The sequence below is a fragment of the Drosophila guanche genome, unplaced genomic scaffold, assembly GCF_900245975.1.
Source record: "Drosophila guanche unplaced genomic scaffold, DGUA_6, whole genome shotgun sequence".
Classification (NCBI taxonomy): Eukaryota; Metazoa; Arthropoda; class Insecta; order Diptera; family Drosophilidae; genus Drosophila; species Drosophila guanche.
The window spans coordinates 1,805,254-1,825,712 of NW_022995744.1; positions in this window are offsets into that span (position 1 = coordinate 1,805,254).

Here is a 20,459-nt window from a genome sequence, read left to right on the forward strand (position 1 = left end):
ACCCTTACTTCGGTTAACCTTACGTTCCATTGAATTTTTATTCGACAAAAAAATACATACGCTAAATACATTTCACTCGATATCCAAAGATATATGTGGGCTGGGTTTCGCCAATTGCGATCCCTAGACAAAACACCTAAGCGAGCAATTCCAAACAAGAGAGCAGAACGCAAATAGAAAACGAAGGAGACTGAATATAGACGAAGCGAAGAGCTGACCGGAGAGAGGGCACCAAGAGAATATCAATCCAGCCTCCAACGTAAAAGGTTTTGTTCGATTAAAATTCTTATACCATTCAAACTTTATTTTATTACTTACAACCTTTACTTATAAACAATAAACATAAGCCCGCACTAATATATATATATATATATAACTATATATATATATATATATATATATATATATATACATACATATATATACATTTATGTGTATTCTTTAAGAAGTCAGATGTGAGATGCTTCTTTAATTGTGTTTTAAGCTTTTGACCAGTATAATAATGCAATTTTGTTCGCAGCAGAACGCCGTTTAAATCTTGTCTCTATACATATCCTTACTTCTTGAAATTACTTCTAAAATCACGACTTTGAAGTCAGATATGTATGTATGTACACATATTGTTAAGTAGTCATAAAGTCCCATTGTAAAATACCATTTTCCATTTCGATAGTTCTTGCTGGCAAGCTCGAGAAGAGGCTCTTCTGGTTTTTATTTAAATTATTAATTCCAAAGGGCCGAGGTGGGGTGTTCAAACACCCTTTAAAAGATAATGATTAAAGGTTATCGTTACACTGATATTTAGGCGGATGGAGAATTAAAAATAAAATTTCTGAGAAAGATCTCGTCCGATTCTCCTGGAAAAAACCTTCAAATGTATCCATAAGCAGAAGAAAATCTTCTCGACCCAGCCCTGATGGTCAAACTTTCAATAAAAATGCGTCGACAACTTTATTAAACATTCAACGAAAGCGAAGAAAAGAGTAAGGGTAAAAAGGGAAACTAGGAAAAAAAAGCTGATGCATCAACATAATAAGAACAGGTCTGGACATTACCGACATTTTTACCGATGCAAAAATTGGCCAATTTATCGAGAGGAGTGGAAATCTCCATTTCCCTCTTGCTCGTTTGCTAGAATTTAAGTTTTACGACGAACGAAAAGCAATTGAATAATAACATTTTCTTTTGAAAACAGAATAATGGCTTAGTCCAGACGACTTGGCTTTTTCGTTTCGAACCATAAAGCAAAAAATAAGCAAGTCCCTGGCATTTCCTCCTGTCATTTGTTGGGTTTGTCCCTCGAATGCATAACGAGGCGGAAAGCTCAACTAGGGCCACCAACATACCCAAAGCGTAGCTAGCCATTGTAATGGCATGCATTGTCTTTGTTGACGGACTCCCTTTGCCGTGGTTCGGTTATCCTTTTCCCCCGAATATGGAAATAATGAACGGGTCCAAAAACAAACGAGAAGACACGTGTGAGGCGCTTCTTACGCGTCACAACTTTTATACGCGGCACTCAGTACTACAACTGTACCGTAGCGGTTTTTTTCTTCCAATTTTACATATTTTCATATATTTTTTACATATTTATTTTTATACCCGGTACTCAAAGAGTAAATAGGGTATATTGTATTTGTGCGAATAACGGTTGTATGTAACGCACAGAAGGAAGCGTTTCCGACCCCATAAAGTATATATACTCTTGATCAGCATCAAAAACCGAGTCGATAGAGCCATGTCAGTCTGTCCGTCTGTCCGTCTTGTTTGTCGGCTAGTTCTCAGAGACTATAAGAGCTAGAGCCACCAAATTTGAGCTCCGGACTGCTGTATGCTCACACTGAAACCAGTGTATTTCAAAAATGAGCCACGCCCCCTTCCGCCCCCGCAAAAGGGCGAAAACCTCCCAAATCTACAGTCAATTCCGTAGCAAATGGCCGCACCTATCAGATCCCCAAATTGGGATCCGATCGGATCATTATTATACCCAGAATGACGAAATTAATTTGCAGTGGCTAAACCCACCCTGTCCCGAAGCTTTTGAAATTTTCATAGATGGCGCCACTTTCGAAAAATTTGCTGTGAAACCTATAGGTCCAAGAAGGTACCAATTTTATTGCTGTTTTAAATATCTCATAAATTGGAAAATATTAACTGATCCAATTTGTTTGATGCATTTTATTAAGTAGGCTTTTATTACGTGTTCTGTAATGTGAACGATATCTAGTGGTTGGCGATGTCTTCTACATCTAGATGTAGTCCTGAGTGCCGGGTATAAAAGTTGTGACGCTTAAGAAGCGTCTCACACGTCCCTTCTCGTTTTAAATACAAAATTTTAAATTTTAAATACAAAATGTGACAAAAATGTTGCAGAATCTCATCAAAAGGACTTTTAGAGTAGCTTTTCTACTGATTCTCTCATCTTCGACGTAACAAATTGGGTGTCAAGTGCGTCATAAATTGGTACCCAACACCATTATGATCCCCTCAGGAATATTGTACTGAGTCAAAAAATGATCTTCCCTTCTTAGATCATGAAAGAATAATTAAATCTATCTATTCTTTTCAAATTAAAACTTTTTTTATAAAAAAAAAAAAACGGATACAAAAATTCGGTTGAGCGACAATAAAGCAAGTATCCTTGCGAGTTTCAGGAAGATAATAACTTTTGTCTAATTTCATTATTAACACAATGCTAATAAAATTTTTGGTCACATAGATCGGCTAGATTCACCAGGATATTCGCACGAAATATAATGGTAAATTGAAAAAGAAGTGGATGAAAGACTCAAATTTTCACCTAATTTGGAAGTGGATATGCATGGGGATAGCTTTTCCGTAAAGGATATGAGTCCTGTCAACAATTTCATAAAGTTAAACCATTACATAATTGCATCAAACAGGCCTGCAGCGAGCTTTAATTGAATCCTTTGAAATCTCGTTAATACTAATGTTCTGAAGGAAATTACCAAGCAATTCCTAAAAAGTTTTCCACAAACATTATTAGTTAAGCTCCAAACATAAAATAAATATATTTATTATAAAGCTTTTCAAAGATTTTGCCTAAAACTAATATTTGAGTCTATTCGAGTGATCGTTTAAATGGGCATTATTTTTGGGGTATTTACACAACATAATTCATAAAAAAAACCTTTTAACTTAGAAGTCAAACTCTTTACTTTTTAAATAAGGAAAATAGTCTTGAATAATGGAAAAATAAATTTGTTCCACTTCGCAGCTGGATTTGTAGAAACTTTTTTCATTTCGAAAAATTCTATTCGTCTGATTGGGAGTGTATAAATGTTAGATATAATTTATTTGGTCGTTCAATTTTAAGGTTTTTGCTGTCCTTTATTTCAATACTTAACCATATCAGCACACCACATATTTATAAATTATAGGTTTTATAAGAAACGAGAAGGGACGTGTGAGACGCTTCTTAAGCGTCACAACATTTATACCCGGCACTTAGTACTACTTTTGCACCTTAGTGGTGTTTTGTCAAATTTAACATTTTGTGGCCGCACAGAGCAGAAGCAGAGTGTGAATGAGAGAATGTGAAAAAAAGAAATATAAGCTGCGGGACGGGGTGGGTTTAGCCACCGCAAATTAACTTCGTCATTCTGGCTATAATAATGATCCAATCGGATGTATGTTTCCGACCCCATAAAGTAAATATATTCTGTCTGTCCGTCCGTCTGTGCGTCTGTCCATCCGTCTAGTTGAGTGCCTAGTACTCAGAGACTATAAGAGCTAGAGCCACCAAATTTTGCATCCAGACTTCTGTATGCTCACTCTGTTACAGTGGCTAAACCCATCCCGTCCCACAGCTTATATTTATTTTTTTCACACTCTCTCATTCACACTCTGCTTCTGCTGTGTGCGGCCACAAAATGTTAAATTTGACAAAACACCACTAAGCTCCAGATGTAGTACTGAATGCCGGGTATAACAGATGTGACGCGTAAGAAGCGTCTCACACGTCCCTTCTCGTTACTATTCTTTTATCCTCAAAATTGTAGATTTGGGAGGTTTTCGCCCTTTTGCGGGGGCGGGTTAAATACAATTGTGACAGTGTGAGCATACAGAAGTCTGGATGCAACATTTGGTGGCTCTAGCTCTTATAGTCTCTAAGTAATAGGCGCTCATCAGGACGGGCAGACGGACGGACAGACAGACATGGCTCAATCGACTCGGCTTTTGATGCTGATCAAGAATATATATACTTTATGGGGTCGGAAACGTTTCCTTCTATATGTTACATACTTTGTGCACAAATACAATATACCCTATTTACTCTTCGAGTACCGGGTATAAAAACATATATACCGGTACCATAAGCAATTACTGAAAAAGGCGATGGCCTTAATCACTTCATTACAATGTTATCAGCTGGCTATTAAATTATGCTATCAAAATGAGAAAAATAAATTAAAGCTCGAATTCAACTTTTTATATGTATGTTCATACATATGTACATACATATGTACATATAAATGCAATTTTTTCGATTAATTCAAGCGAGAAATGAAAATGAAATAATTAAACTACGAGTAAGACTGGTTTTAACTGAGGGAAAGGAATATAATACGAAACCCATGGCTCATCCCTTAAGGAGTGTGAATTAGCCGTCACACGGCATCATGTATCAGATATGCTGGTCCTGAACTCTTTTAGCATAAATCACGGCTGGAAATCCAGCAGGGGGCAGGGCCAGATAGCTGGTGGGCAAGTGTGGAAGGCGTCACCGGAAACCCGCCACAAGAAATGTCAAATTAATTTAGCAGGCCCCTAACTCTTCCTTTACTCCTCCTACACTTGCCGAGCCTCTTCTTTTTGCCTTTTTTTCAATCAAGGTAGACGCCGTGAAATCCATTTGCATTTCTTGTCACGTTTTAGGAATTTGCTTCGACACAAACCGAGAGAGTTGGTTGTCAAGGGCAAGGGACTGGAGCTGGGGCTGAGCCAGAGCACATACTCTGTTTATATAAGATCCAGCTGACTGGCGAAAATCTCGTCGGCTTTCTGCATAGACCCGCCGCCAGGCTTAAATGGTCTTTGTGAGAGGGGGGAAAACACAACACTGGCCCTAATTCTAAGATGCGAGGGCCTTCCATTCCCTTCATTTGGGTGGCGGAAGCGTAGCGACAGACACGCATAAATTACACAATTAGTAGTCCAGATGCGAGGCGAACAAGGATGCGTAACAAGACAGCCGGAAGTGGTGACACTCCTTCTCTTCCCTTTTATTGCTCTATTCCTCGCTGATGCGACCAGACTCCTATTGAGTAATCAAATGACGGGATATTATACGCGTCTGTCAAGCGCGTTCCCTACTATTGGCACATGATCTGATAAATCAGAGGAGTCAGATTTACAGACTGGAATCCTGAGATTTCTAAATACAGTTGGAGGACGAGCTAAGAGAGTGAAAGGGAATCTGTGTAAAGCAAGACAAAGAGCAAGACCAAAAATAACGAGGAAAAACGTGAGACGCTTCGTACGCGTCACAACTTTTACACCCGTTACTCACTCAGTATATTTGTATGTATGTATGGTGACACATACATATGGAACCTTATAATTTTTTCTACAAACTTTTCGAGGCAGAGTGTGCGAGCAAAAATAAAGAAACGAGTAGGAACGTGAGACGCTTCGCACGGGTTAAAACTTGTATACCCGGCACTCATTCACTAAATACATTCAAATACATATGTATTAACATTCATATTTGTATCTGTATTCATTCGTTTATTCCTTCAATCTAGTCTTTTCTTCCTTTATATTTTGTACAATTTTGAGTACCGGCCGTATTTGGGAGTGGACGCCCAACGCGCGCAGTACTGCCGCAAGGCATTGCTTCGCACGCTCGACGGCTCCTACTCCGTCGCCTGCTTACGGCTGCTGCCGCTTCCCATGCCCTTGGCTCGGCCAACATAATCGGCACCAAGGTCTCGGAGGAGATCCTGGCGCCTACTACTGCCTCCAGGCGCTGACGCTCGTGGTCAAACCGGTGGCGCACTCTGGGCACCAGTCCTCCGTCGCGTGACCGAAGCGCTTGAGGCTGTTAAAGCAGCCATGACCACTAAGGTAAGTGGCTTGCAGCTTCGGTATGAGGGAATAAGTCCAGCGCCCTTTAGGTCTGGGTCTGCCATCTTCTGATGCTGTTCCTCGCGGTGGCCTTCAGCTCGGCTCTTGTCGCCTCGCTTCCGCCCTGCACAGCGGTGTGGGTCTCTTGTCTCTCCCTTACCAGCTCCCTGAGTGGGACTTGTCCGGCGATGACCAGCACTGCTTCGTTCGACACAGTCCGGAACGAGCACGCAATCCTGAGGGCACACAGCCTGTATGTCGCCACAACGCCTCGCATGTAGGTCTTCACTTGCGCGGCTTTCGCCCACGCGGGCGCGGCATACAGGATCTGCGACGTCACTACACTCGTCAGGAGCTCCCTCGTTGCATGCTTCGGGCCTCTGGTGTTCAGAAGTATTCTCGAGAGCGACCACTTCGAGTGTATCGTGTATTGCACCGGGGAGAGACCGCCTGCTGCTTCGATGTCTGCACTCAGCCTCTTGGCGATAACCTTCTCAAAAACCTTTCCTATCGTATCCAGGAGGCAGATGGGCCTGTAGGAGGACGTCTCTCCTGGCGGCTTTCCCGGCTTGGACAGAAAAAGGAGCCGTTGCCTCTTCCACCCCGCTGGGAACGTACTCTCGTGGAGGTATCTGTTGAACAGAACCGTGACCTAGCTCGGGATCAGCGCTAATGCCAGCTTCGTTGCGTTGTTAGGAATCGCGTCCGGCCCCAGTGCTTTCTTAGGGTTCAGGTCTCTGCCTGCCTGCAGCACCTCTTCTTCTGTGATCTCGCAGATGTCGTCCAGGCTGTGTTCTGGCTCGGGGATATTGTTATTGGCCGCCCTTGTGGGAACAGGGTCCTAACGATCCCCTTCAACACCACTGGGTCCGTTTTGGCTTTGCTTCTGGCGTTGATGTTCTTGACCACAATTTTGTAGGCGCCTGCCCAGGGGTCCTCCTCGGCGGCGTCGCACAGCTTGGGAAAGCATTCTCTTTTGCTGTCTCTAATGGCGTTCTTCAACTCCTTTCGCGCGCTTTTGTATGCCTCGCAGCAGACTGCGATCCTTCGTTGAGCAGCACCATGTCCAAGGTGGCGAAGGCCTCCAGCACCGTGCGTCCTCTAGCGTTGGTTCGGGAGGATTCCCACTCATGGGACCAGGCATTGAAGTCGCCCCCGACTACGACGTCGCTTCGGCCGAGTAAGTCTGCGATCAGCTCGTCCATGATTCTGCTGAGGCTGGGCGCCAGGTAGCAGCTGTAGAGCTACTTACCGCCTACTTTGCCTCGGACGAACCAACGAAACCAGTGGCCCAATCGCTGCTGCTGAGAACCCTGTAGGGCTCGCTGAGGATTGCCACCTCTGATCCCCGTTCACGCACCGTCTGTTGCAGGAGGTCCTGCGCGGCCCTGCTGTGGTTCAGGTTGAGCTGGAGCCGCATATCTTGTTGCGTTGACCTACACCGCTGAACGCGGCTGGGCAGCTTTTGCTGCCTGCCTGGTGCCTGGACTCCTTCTCGCCCGCTGCCGAGCAAATTAAGCATGATGGCTCCTTTATGCAGTCGGCAGCTTTGTGAACCTGCACGCCGCTTTTGATGCAGCAGTCGCTCCTGACTGCGATGAGCCCAGGTTCCAGGCATCTGTAGCACCTTGGGAGTCCTCCTCATTCGCGGATCCTGCAGACTACTTTGCCCAGAGAAAAGGGCAAGCTGAACACCGCCGTTTGGGACTTCGCGTAGCTGCGACGCAGACTTCGCACCCTGACTCGTCCCTCGATCCAGAACTGGCTCGCAATGGTGGTGCAGATCTCACGCTCTGTCGCGAGGGAGTCGAGATAGCGGATCTCCAAGACGACCACCTTCATGTCCTCTGTCAGCGCACGTACTACCGCTGCGTCACCAAGTACGGGTGCGATGCTCACCTTCATGGCCTCCGCACTCTCTGAGCTGTCTTTTGGCACCTCCAGCAAAAGATTTGCCGTTGATGGTGCGGCGTACCCTGGAAACACACCTTCCCAGGTCCGACAGCTGGTTGTCCTCCCTCCTGGTCACCATGGCCAGCACCTCGCCGTACGTCTTGCCTCCCGCATGCACTACGACTGCATCTGGGCGTGCGCGGCTCGCTGTCCTCACCTTCTTAGTCACTACCCTCCACCCGATATCCGGGTTTTCGAGGCTCTCCTGTTGGCTGGGGACATTGTGTGTCGCATTCTCCTCGTGTGACTTTATCCGGGTCGTCTTCTGTTGCTTCTTGGGTGCCCCTTTGAGATGCGCTGGGCGCATAAGTGTTGGAGCCTGCTCCCCTACCGGGCCAAGCGACTCGACAGGTTGGCTTAGCCTTCGCTGCAGCTCGGTTTGCGATGCTGCCTCCCTCATCCAGACGGTCGTTGTCTGCTGCTCCTTGTTCGCGCACTGAGTGCTCTGCGAGCATTTCGAGCACAGGACTACGTCCACTGCGATCTCCCGGATGTCGCTACTGCCCGCTGCGGCTGCAAGGTTTGCATCCTGGATGACAGTGTGCAACTTCTTCATACGCATGAATAGGTCTTCTTCCGGTGTTGGCCAGTTCCGATCAGTCAAAGTCATGCAGCTCAAGGAATTTTCCCGATTTTCCATTAAAAAAAAATTTAATTTACAAATTTCAAGTACACATCTTGACAGTCGTGGCACGACTGGGTATGTACATACATATGTGTGTGTGTAACCTTAGTGTGAAACACAAGTTCATATGTATGTACATTCATATGTAAGTAACCTTATGTTTTTTTCTTCTAATTTTACATTTTAAATTTTTCCTCTCTTCTACATTGGTCATCCACATCTGTCCATTGCCTTGGATTGCAGTTTTTTACAATTATGGGTATAATACATTTGTTGAACAATTTTGTATCTGTATATGTATGTAAATATGTGAGATCTTATCATTGTGAAGCATCGTGAAATGGGTTTACTCATATGGAGACCGTTTTTAAGCTCCTTTTAAGGTAAAAGCTTCATATTAAACAGACGACTACTTAACCCATTACTTTCTTCACTCATACCCTTATGGTCTTAATCATGTTGATAATTACCAAGCTAATTTGTTTGCTTTGTGGCTGTGCCACTGCAGCTGCGGGGCCTCCCTTTGACCACGGGTCACCGAGCCAGAAACATTGTTTGCGTGTCCGAATTGCGATAATGTGGATATTTGCCTTGTCGCTGGCTGCCATTTCAGCAAGCAATTAGAAAGTGCGCACAGTTATTATTAGAAATGTCGACTCAATTCGCTTAAACAGGACATGGAGCAGACATGTAGACAGACAGCTCTGGACGGGCCCAGCCCAGCCCAACCCAGACACCCACGCGAGGTTATGGCTATCAGCTTACGTCGACTTATTAATTTGATGAATTGTGATAAAAGTGGGAAGCTCCTGCACCTGCTGGGTAAACAGTTTGAATGTGGAGAAACTGGAGACCCCGGAAAAGGCTTGAAGAGTACATCAAATATTCTTTCCTAATATTGACCTAATTACATCCAGAGATCATACGGTCTCCATGAAAATATCTAATTCATTTTAGTTAAAGGCTTTCACTCACATATGTATACACCTTCCCTTTCAGTGGGTAGATGTCAAAGGTGCCCGTAGCAAGAGGACTGAAGTTGAAGGACCGATTCAAGTCACGTCACTGCCAAGATGAGACCAGATGTAGTAGCGCTCAACAGTGCGTATGATTGATGTTCTTCAATGCGGTTCTGACAGCACCATTATCTGAGGTGTGTGCGTTTTTGTTTACGTGGCTTATGTATGTGTGCACCACGCATGTGACAAACAACATCAGCAACAACAAATGGCAGCAAATAGCGAGTCGTAGAGTGCCATCAATGGAAACAAAGATAAATGCAGGGGGAAGGACAAAAGAAGGAAGTTCTGATGGCCATCTGGGTCCTCGTTTCAATTCCCAGTGACTCTGCCAGGCGTCGGACAAAAGTTAAACAGCGTCTCATGCGGACAACGAAAGCGAAAAGGAAGGAAACGCACGTTGTCATTGTCCTGCGGCATGGCTGATTAATCAAACCTGTGCAAATTTCAACGAATGGTGGAATGTGTAGAGGCCGAAAGTAGGGAGATAGCATAGAGCATCACTGATAAACATAATTGCATGTTCAGTAGAGCTTAAAAGTGCATTCCGAAAGAGAACTCCGAAAGTGGATTGTAAGCGCAAGCTTTACGCCGAGCTTACGAAAGAGAGTCGCTGCAGTGTTATCACATGCAAGCGCTTATCTTAAAAAAGAGAGTAAGGAGAGAGCATAAAATTTGCCCTTGACGTTTGACCGAAATTCCACTCAATGCAGCAAAAGATCAGATCTTCGATCTTTATGTTCGGTCCAGCCTAGCTTCACTGGGATGAGTTTTGCTAGAGTTATTAGCAAAGAGTCGATCGACAAAACCAGACGTGATTGTGGCAAGTCTTATATATGTAGTTATAACCTACACAAAACTTACATAATCCCTAGTGGCGAAGTGTTCTTGCAAGCCATAAATTCAAAGGAATCTGTGTTGATCTGTGCTAGTGCCTAGTGAAAACAATAATCAACCAAGGTATGCCTGCCGTGAGCTAGGAACGTGACCAGTATAATTTATGCGAATTAAGTGTATAGGACAGAGGTCAGGAGCCCTATATTTCTTAGCAGCCTAAGTGCGCATAAGTGCATATACGGGGTGCTCCACGAGAGGCGTATCACCGAAGTGATCCCCCAATCTACAAGGGGTAGAATTCGATTCCCCTCTCTTCTGCTCCGAAACGCCGAGCCCCGAAAACCTCTGACTTGGGTCAACATTAGTGAGGCGTAGCAACCCTTAGGAAGCTCAGCGCGTAAGGCGGCGCCTCGGAACCTTTCACCAACTCCACTGAGACACCAGTTTGTCGCGCACTTTAGTGCTTATGTAAGCGGCAGATCGACATCAAGCCGGATGTTCCACATTTTAGCCCAGTGTCCAGAGTTAGAACATTGGGCGTGATTTTGACGGATCTGACTACAGAGGAGCCACCGCCAGCAGCAGGACAGATGTCCGGAAGTATGCTGTGTTAATTTGCACATTTTCTGGGACTAAGTTCAATATGCCATATTGGCCATTAAGGCCAATTCTCTGGCAGTTACGTATATGCATATTCAAGCATCGGGAATCATGAGTGTTTGTAGAAGAGAGTGGGTATGAGACCTTAAAACTATTAATTGAGATAACTAAGTCGTACCTGCACGTACGCTCGTGTGCATATAAAGCTAATAACTTATATTTTTCCCCAGAAACAGACACCTACGTCATCCTTGAGCTCAACGATCACGAAAGGAGTAAGTGTTATTAAAACACCAAAACAGAAACGCTGTGAGTTTGTAATCTTAAAACCGTACATGCACAGAGCATAAACGTAACCAACGAGTTACCAATTGTATGTTTGAACCCTTATAATCATAACCGCAATGGGTTAATACATCTCGCCTCCCTTTATTCTATTACCTACCTATGATTCTTAGTCTTTATACGCGCAACCGCCACTATATTCATATATAAATTATAGAATTCTTAAATTCTTATAAGCTAAAATAGGTATACATTTTAAGTGGGCTAGATCGCCGTAATATGAATTCCTCTGTAGGTTAAGAGAATTTGGAAATTATTGAATTATAATAATTGGAAGTCATGGAATATATATAGAAGCCTTTGTTTTGAAACGCAGATTTAATATGTTCTAAATTCTAACGTCCGTCCTCAGACAAGCAAGGTCGAAGTGGTAGGATGAAAACTGCCTGATTGTTCTAGGGTCTATACGGTTCGATTTACCAGTATAGCATAGGTTGGGAGGGTAGAGAAGAGGGATTCTCGACGACACCTGAGTTTCCCGTGACTTGAATAGAGTAGTTGATATCATCATCCCCCTCTTTCTCAACAACAAATAATTAATCCACTTTCCATACATTCAGTCCAGTTTCTTTTGTTCTGCTTTTGATTTTTGATTCTTTTTAAATGTGCACCTAAAACATTATGCGAGTGTGTGTCAGTACATAATATAGGAGAGAGTAGAACGAACCCCGACAATCCGGCGAGCTTAGCTAGAGCATAGCTAGAGGTGCACACGAAATCTCTTTGTACTAGTTTGGGTAAAAATACATCTATCCCACACCTGCACGCTACAAATGCGGTTCTAAGGTTTAGTAGTAATTTAGTAGTTTTTTAAAATGTTGCTACTTGCTATTGTATGAATCACCTTAATGTAAATATGTATGTTTGGCTTCAACAACTTTTAACCTCCATATATTAATCCAGCTCCATGTAGTTTTCCCTATATTCCAGTTCTGTCAGTTTCGGAATTCCAAATCAGAATATAATCAATTACACATGTAATTGTAGGGTATAGTTAAAAAATTAACAACCGCTTCAAGCCCTTCTTCCAGCATGAAATAATCAAGAATTAATTAACATTGTACGCCGTTGTTATGTGCATAACTGTAACACTGAAATAAGACGCAATTCAGATTGCACTCGGATCCGGTCAGGTGGGCCAGGGTACTATAACATAGCAAACCCACTTTAATCCACCAATCCCTCTGTAATGGCCGGCCGCGAGCACGTGCAGGCAGACTGCAAACATAATTGAACCTATTGGTGACCAGAACCACTCTGCGAATGACATTGAGAGGGCTCCGCATGTTAATGCAACACAAATTAAACGTTTCCATTGTCCTTTTTACTATGGCTGCCAGTTTTCCACTTCATTATAAAAACAGCAACAGACAACGGAGTATGCTGTAAGAGGAGAGGCTGATGTGTTTGCCGTTGGCCATTTTTAATCTGGTGAGCGTGCAGATTCATAACAGCAATTATGCCAAACAGGCATGAACAAATTCTTCCAGAGAAAATAACAAAATTTATAAAATTCTATATTTGTAGATATTTTTATGTTCAGTATATCTAAACACCTGAAAGATGGGCAGACGGGCTTGGTTCGAAAATAATTAATCAGAAAGCATTCAGAAACCCCACTAAATAGTGAACTAACCCAACATCATTATGGAAGCATTCCGTTAGGATTTAATGATATTCCGCATGTAATTTGCTGCATTGAATTATTGAATTAATCAAACAAGAGGCTGAAAAAGCAGGGACTGGCACTTTGTTGTTGTAAACACTAAGAAGTAAAAAGGGGAAATACGTAAAGGGCAATGCGAAAAAATTCTCCTTACGAGTAACCAGAACGCTGATCAAAGCAACAAGTTCAGAGTGCCTGAAGCGGCTTGCCACTCGTGAAAAAGATATCCATAAAAAAGCAGCGATGGAAAGATGCAAAGAATAAAATGTCCGTTTGGTACAGTTGATGGCCCTTGGCAAGATGGAGCTGATCAAATAAAATCTTTTCCAGCTGTCCAGGAACGAAGGCCAAAGGGAACAATTAGGAGCTAATTCTTTAAAGAGAATCACAAACTAGTTGCATTTTTTCTATAGTAAAATCCATCTGTTTAAATTTAAGATAAATCTTAGTTTTGATGAAAATAGCGTAGCGTGCAACAGGTTTACCTCATTTTCGATGAAGTTACCTTCAAACATATTTGGTGTGGGCGATTTAGAGTCAAAGTAAACGCATGCGCCAGTGAGAATCACTCGGAGCCCAGAGCAGGCTTCCATCAATGAGTGAGTAAAATTCGCGTTAGCACTGCTATCCTGGAGTCAAAAAATCTTTCGACTTCTTTTCACTTTCGCCCTATTAACAAACCAAAATGTAGCCAGAAAGATGACCAAACGTTCCGGACATGCGGGGGTCAGCAGACTATGATGGTAACACTAGCGTATTTGCTTTTGATTTTTATTTCTTTTATATTTCCGCAAGAAATTAAATTAAATGTGGCTTGTAATGTGATTGCAATTGGACCGAACAAGCGGATGTGAATGGCAAACTGCAGGATGCTGGCAATAAAGGGACACTAGCAGACGATGGCTTCATCTTCTGATGCTGCCGCTGGCTCACAGGAAACGGAAGCATTAGCCGTGGTCCGCCATTCGCCATTGTCAGGCAACCCTCCAGGGCTTCCAGGGTTGGTACGTGAAATACGTGAAGGGGGTGAGGGAGCGCGAGGAGCGAGCGCCATGTTACGATGCCGACGACTCGTATGACTTGCTCTCTACTTTTTATTGTGCACAAGTGCTGTGCCTTTGCAATTCATTGAATGTGTGTCTCATACATAGCTTTTTACTTCTCCCCAGCTGGTCCTGTTGTTAGCGCCGTTCTTGTGGGCTTTGTTCTGTTTTCTTCTGTTTGCTCTTAACTTGTCCTGCCCCTAACCTTTGCTCTGCTTATCGCCGCTCAAGTTTCAAACGATGTCGCGACGACGTTTCAAGCGCAAGCAATGTGAACAACAAAAGGTGTTCATTGTACATACATGTGTTGGAGTGGGATAGGGATGAGCAGATGACTCATTAAGGATAGCTTTAACACATAAATGCGTAGGTGCAATCGGCACTTGGTGCAAGTCAAGTCTGATTTTAAGGAATTGCTCTGCGTGCGTGACTCGCTAACCTGCTCATCTCTATGTGACCTGTTTCCCTCCGACCTGCCTCTAAATTTGAGTTTTAAAGTGCAGGCCACCCCCAGATGCTTCTTTCCCCAAAGTTAATTGCAAGACAAATTACTCCTGTCTAAGTGGCTTGGGCTTTTTATATTTTTATAATTGCTTGTTCTCCCCCATCTATTGGCATCCAAAGAATAACCCACGAACACATTTTATGTGGAGTAATTGAGAACTCATTTAATTAAAAAGTCTGCTTGTTCTGTCCAGGTCTTGGATTAAAGCATACCCAACAATATTACCTTTAAGGAACTCACAGGAACCGCACAGGACATAACAAATTTGAAGCCACAAAGCAAGCCACATTAGGTCAAAGATGAGGGAGAGAAATGCATAGGCTTTGAGGAGGTGTTGCCGCATATGCGGGCTTATCCTTTTTGTTCGTGTGTGCAAATATAGGAATTTACTCAATTTAGGGACAGACTTAATGCAATTGAAGTTTGCTAACTTGATGTCGGACACCATTACGGCTATTACGAGTAGGACCCTCTTCGGGCGTAAACCAGATTCAAAAGAAAATCCGATGTTTCTGATAAAACAAATGAAATGATGCCATCCCATAAACGCAGATCAAATTATATAAACGATACCCAGCAGAACAGAGGAACAGCTAGAAGGAGAATCAGAAGTCAACGGTCCATAAAAAATATGCCAATAAAATGAACTGGCAAGGGCCTGCAGCGGCAGCAGCCATATGAAGCATCAATATACCGAAAGCAATAAAGTGAAATGGCCATCGAATGGGTGGGGTCCGAGCGCTGCAATAACGCTGCACTTGCCAAGGGCTAAGGGGTAATTACGAGCTCAAAATATGCATGTACAATGTGCATACATACATATGTAGATAGCTGTGAGGGGAACATCAGATAAATCACTCACTAGGTTCATTGAGCTCTTTCTTATGAAAATCACACCAAAGATTAAAAGCAGACTTCATATTTGATGAGATGTTGAATAAATTGCATTATATTTCGATTAAAAAGTGGTTTCTCCCATTTCCTACCAATTGAAATGTTTAAAAAACATGAAACAACCCGAATTGCAGCTGTCACAAACATCGAAAAAGTCTAGATTTCGTTTAAAATAAACGTAGATATGTACTTATTAAAGAGAATTTGCTCGCTAGATTTTTGTAGTCCTTTAGTCCACCCCACCTGTCTGTTAGTGAACCAGTCAGTGAGTCGTTCCGATCCCACACGGCCCCCACGAAATTCCGGTTGCACCAATCGGAAATTGCAGTTACACGCTTGCCTGCCAGCAGCATGTTTGGCAAGGACCAGGACGGCTAGTCAGGCAAGGCAAGTTCTCTGTTTGTGGGCGAGTTTGGATTACAATACGCAACCCCACAACGCAACCGCGCTTTGGGCCCTTAAACTTGGCACATCTGCAAACAAATACAGGCGATGAAAGCCCTAATCACTTACTCCTTACTCTCTACGTGATAGTCAAGCAAAGTCACAGAAGAAGGTGCTTGTGTGGCATTGGAATTCACTAAATTGCCAGATGTGGCGAACGACATACATTTGCGAGCTTTGGTGTGTCTGGCGGCTACAGTTTATTCAAATTTTCCACCCCCGAAACCCTTTCTGTCGACTCCACACCGCTTTGAAAGGTCAGTCGATCCCCAGATTACTCAGCTCTTGCAAACCACAGACCTGCCACGCCCACACGCATAAAACATAGCCAGAGGCGAAAATCAAAATCGAAAAGCAAGCCAACAGCACGACCAACAAAATAGTTTCCCGACACATTATCAAAGCAAACTATAAAAACTTGTAAGGTGCTCGCAGATAAAAACATATATACATATGTATGTATGTACATTCACTTATTTTCCAACTGCAAACAAACAGAGCAGCCCAACACAAAGACAAATCCCAAGCACACACTTGCATACAGACACACAGGTCTCAAAGATTAATCGACGGGATTCCAGTGGGGCGGGAAGTCGAGTTCAAATAATTTTCGGCCAACTGGACAAACAGACCAAACCACCAGCTACTCAAAATATAATGCCAGTAGGAAGGAAGACAGGATAGAGTCGACAAAAACGAAAACTTGCTCCAAAAAAGTTTTCTCAAAAATGTTGAAAACTAGACTGGTGGTCTGCGGCGACGCTGGAGTGGTGTACGGTAGGAAGGACGAGGCAATAAAACAAATCATATCATCCATCAAAGCGCAAACGTAGCGTGTGCCAACAGCCAAGACAGCCAGTGTGGAAGGCAGATTATTTGAGACAACAGCTGTAGGTCGGCCGATGGACAAAGTTTGGCAACAAGTTCAATTACTTTTCACCTGCCCGAAAAGGCCAAGCAAACAAACAATTTTCATTAAAGCCCCTGGCACGTGGTTTGTCCTTTCTCCTGTGAAACTTTTAACATTTAGTTTTTGAAAGGACATGATTCCCTCTCTGGCAAATCATGTTGATAATTGAGTGCATGCATCTATGTACATATATGTTCTCGTGAATGTTCTGATATATGTTCTGATCAACAGTTCTTATATATTAAATAGATTCTTGTACTAATTCCTTTAAGTGATTTTCCTTACCTAAGCATACCTTTTAGAAGCATTTATTGTTCCCGTTCGCATTTCAACTACCCCTGTAATCGTAATTTTACTCAAGCTCAGAGCAAACAGATTTTAATATATTTGCTAATGGCCTGGCTGTGGCAGCTCTAGGTTGTTCCGCCTCCAGCTGTTCGACGGGAATCGATTTGCGAAACTAATCCACCGCCAATATCCCAGTGTCAATTGGAAATTAAGCCATGCCAAGTGAAATGTCGCAGCGACCTGCAGTAAATTGCTGGAAAAACGTTTTTGGTAAATTAAGGCCAACAATCCAAAAATAACAGAAGTGAGAGCACCCGACCCAAAGCCATGGACTTGGAGGGGGGGGAAAGGAATATTGAATTGCATTCCAAACGCATTTGTCGCATCTGCTAATGGCGATGCGGATGGAAATGTCGCTTACCTGCAGCTTTGGTCCGATAGGGCAAGTAAGTTTATGTATTTCTCAGAGGTTTACGAAGGCTTAGGGCAAGACCTGTGGTGCTTTGGAAAGATATTTATTTAAGTAGGTTAAGGAGCATAGAGGCAAAACTGGTTCACAGTCTCTTGGAAACTAGTTTCATCTCATCTTTGTTAGCCAAGCCCATTGCTTATCCAACACTTGCATTTGACGGTGTAATTTAAATATACTCGCATAATCAGCTTTAACTTTGTCGCCCGACCTTTTATGATCTGTTTTGTAAGCCGCCCCTAGGCCAACGTTAGCCGAGTCAACATTCAAGTTAACTGGAGGAGTTAGAAGAGGTGCAGCTTGGATGCCGAGCTGCAGGCAGGCACCAAGTGAATGAGCAAAAGTGTTGTGCATAAAAATGTTGGGGTTTTCTCTCGTCTAGCCCTGTTTATCCTAAAATCAAAGTTGGCAGTACATACTCGGTTGTGGGAGGAGTGGGTGGGCGATGTTCCATCCGGATGTTTCCAGCTTTGCATATTAAAAGTGCTGCAGGCGCTCTTTTGTGGCTAGAGGAAGGAGATGGATCCGATAACCTCAAGCTATTCTATGTAAATGGGGTTTGCTTTTGTTCATGCAATAATGGCAAGAGTCTCAGCCTTGTACCTGTGGCAGTGGTAGTGGCAGAGCGCGTTCTTATGCGAAATCGTTACAGCTGCAACTTGGAACAAGAGATAAAACATTAACTGGATCCAATCAGAGCAAGACATGAGGCAAGCCACAGGCACAATCAAGTAGCAAGCGACTTCATGGGGGTTCATTAAATTGTTAATGTGGCTCTGTGTTTTCCCCATTCAGGAAGCTCAAGAGCCCGAATGTCAATCCAATTGAGCTAAATCAATAAAGTCCACATGAAATCGATGCCATCGATACCTCGTTAAATCAAGAAGCAAATAATTAATATACTAACTGATCGGAATCAAAATCTGTAGAATCTGTCCAGCCATAATTTCGGTTGCTTCAAATAACAAAAATTATAACTATTTCCTCCCAAGACCGCTCGATTCGACTCCAGATTCTCAGATTGGATATGGTACATAGAATAACAAGGAGTAAAGGACAGATTCGTATGTACGAGTATTTACACACATGTGTATATGTACTGATGTACTAGTGTCTATCCTCTGCGGAGCCCCTGTGCAAGCGAGTAATAATTGAATTTCAAGTGAAGCGGCTTCTGCTGGCAGTTATTAAATTTCTGAATTGTCTTCCGCTACCAGGGACCGGAAATAAAAGCGAAACGCTAACGGTAACCGTTACGCTTCCACCGAAATCAAGTTAGATGTGTGTACGACCGGAGCTCTACGGAAGAGCAGGATACCACGAACACATGCTTCCAATGCTGCCAAGCTCCCCAATGAATGTGTTTCCGTCTAGCTGCCTTCGACATGATGGTAAACCGCATCGTTTATCTGAAGGCGTAGCGTAGCAGTATATTTTGATTGTCTACTTTACGTTCTCTGACGTGTAGAGACAATTAAAAATTGGCAGCTCGACGCACTTGGGTGGCATGAAGGAAGGAAGGATATTCATTAATAACATACATAATCGAATGTCTTTGTTGCTATTGATCTTGTTGGAAGCTGTCGAGCTTTTTCGGCAACTCTGACTGCACTTTTACGATAATTATTCTCCGTATTTAGTTGTTATTATTTTCGTTTATTATTCGGTGTGTTACAATGTACAATGATTTAGATCTCGTTTATAAAAAATAGCGGGTTCGAGTTGGACATAGAAAATAAAGAATTAATTGGACTGCGCAAGAAAAGGTCAAGGCACTGAAATATAAGCAGTACGGAGGGTGCATACATATGCGTGCGCTTCTATGCACTGTAAGAGGGAGCGATGAGCGGGACAATAACATATTATTATAAGAGAGTATAAATATAAGCAAGGCGAGCTGATCTTAATAATTATGTTAATGCTGCTGCTCCGAACAGATCTGTTATAATAAACTGTTATGCAACTGAAAAAGAGTACTAGTACAACCTTTTTTCGTTTCCCAACATACAAGATGAACTTATTTACATTCATTCCAATTTCGTCGCTTAGTTTAATCGGCAGAGATTACCGTCATGGAAACTCAGTCTGTGCTTACCAATAAATACACATACTTGTATTTTTATACCCGGTAGTCGAAGAGTAAATACGGTATATTTTATTTGTGTGAATAACGGTTGTATGTAACGCACAGAAGGAAACGTTTCCGACCCCATAAAATATATATACTCTTGATCAGCATCAATAGCCGAGGCGATGGAGCCATGTTTGTCTGTCCGTCCGTCTTTTTTGTCGGCTAGTTCTCAGAGACTATAAGAGCTAGAGCCACCAAATTTTGGCTCCGGACTGCTGTATGCTCACACTGAAACCAGTGTATTTCAAAAATGAGCCACGCCCCCTTCCGCCCCCGCAAAAGGGAGAAAACCTCCCAAATCTACAATTTGAAGAAGATAATGAAGATAAAAGAAAACTAAAAACGCCATTCTGTAGGGAATGGCCATATCTATCAGATCACCAACCATGGGATCCGATTGGATCATTTTTATAGCCACAATGAAGAAATTAATTTGCAGTGGCTAAACCCACCCTGTCCCGCAGCTTTTGTTGTTCTTTTCACATTCTCTCATTCATACTCTTCTTCTGCTTCATTCGGCCTCTGCCTCTGCCGTCCCTCTGCCTTTGCCTTTGCCGACTTTTAACCCACCCCGTCCCGCAGCTTATATTTGTTTTTTTTTTTGTGTGCGGGCGCTGCCTCTGCCGCGAGTCTGCAGTGT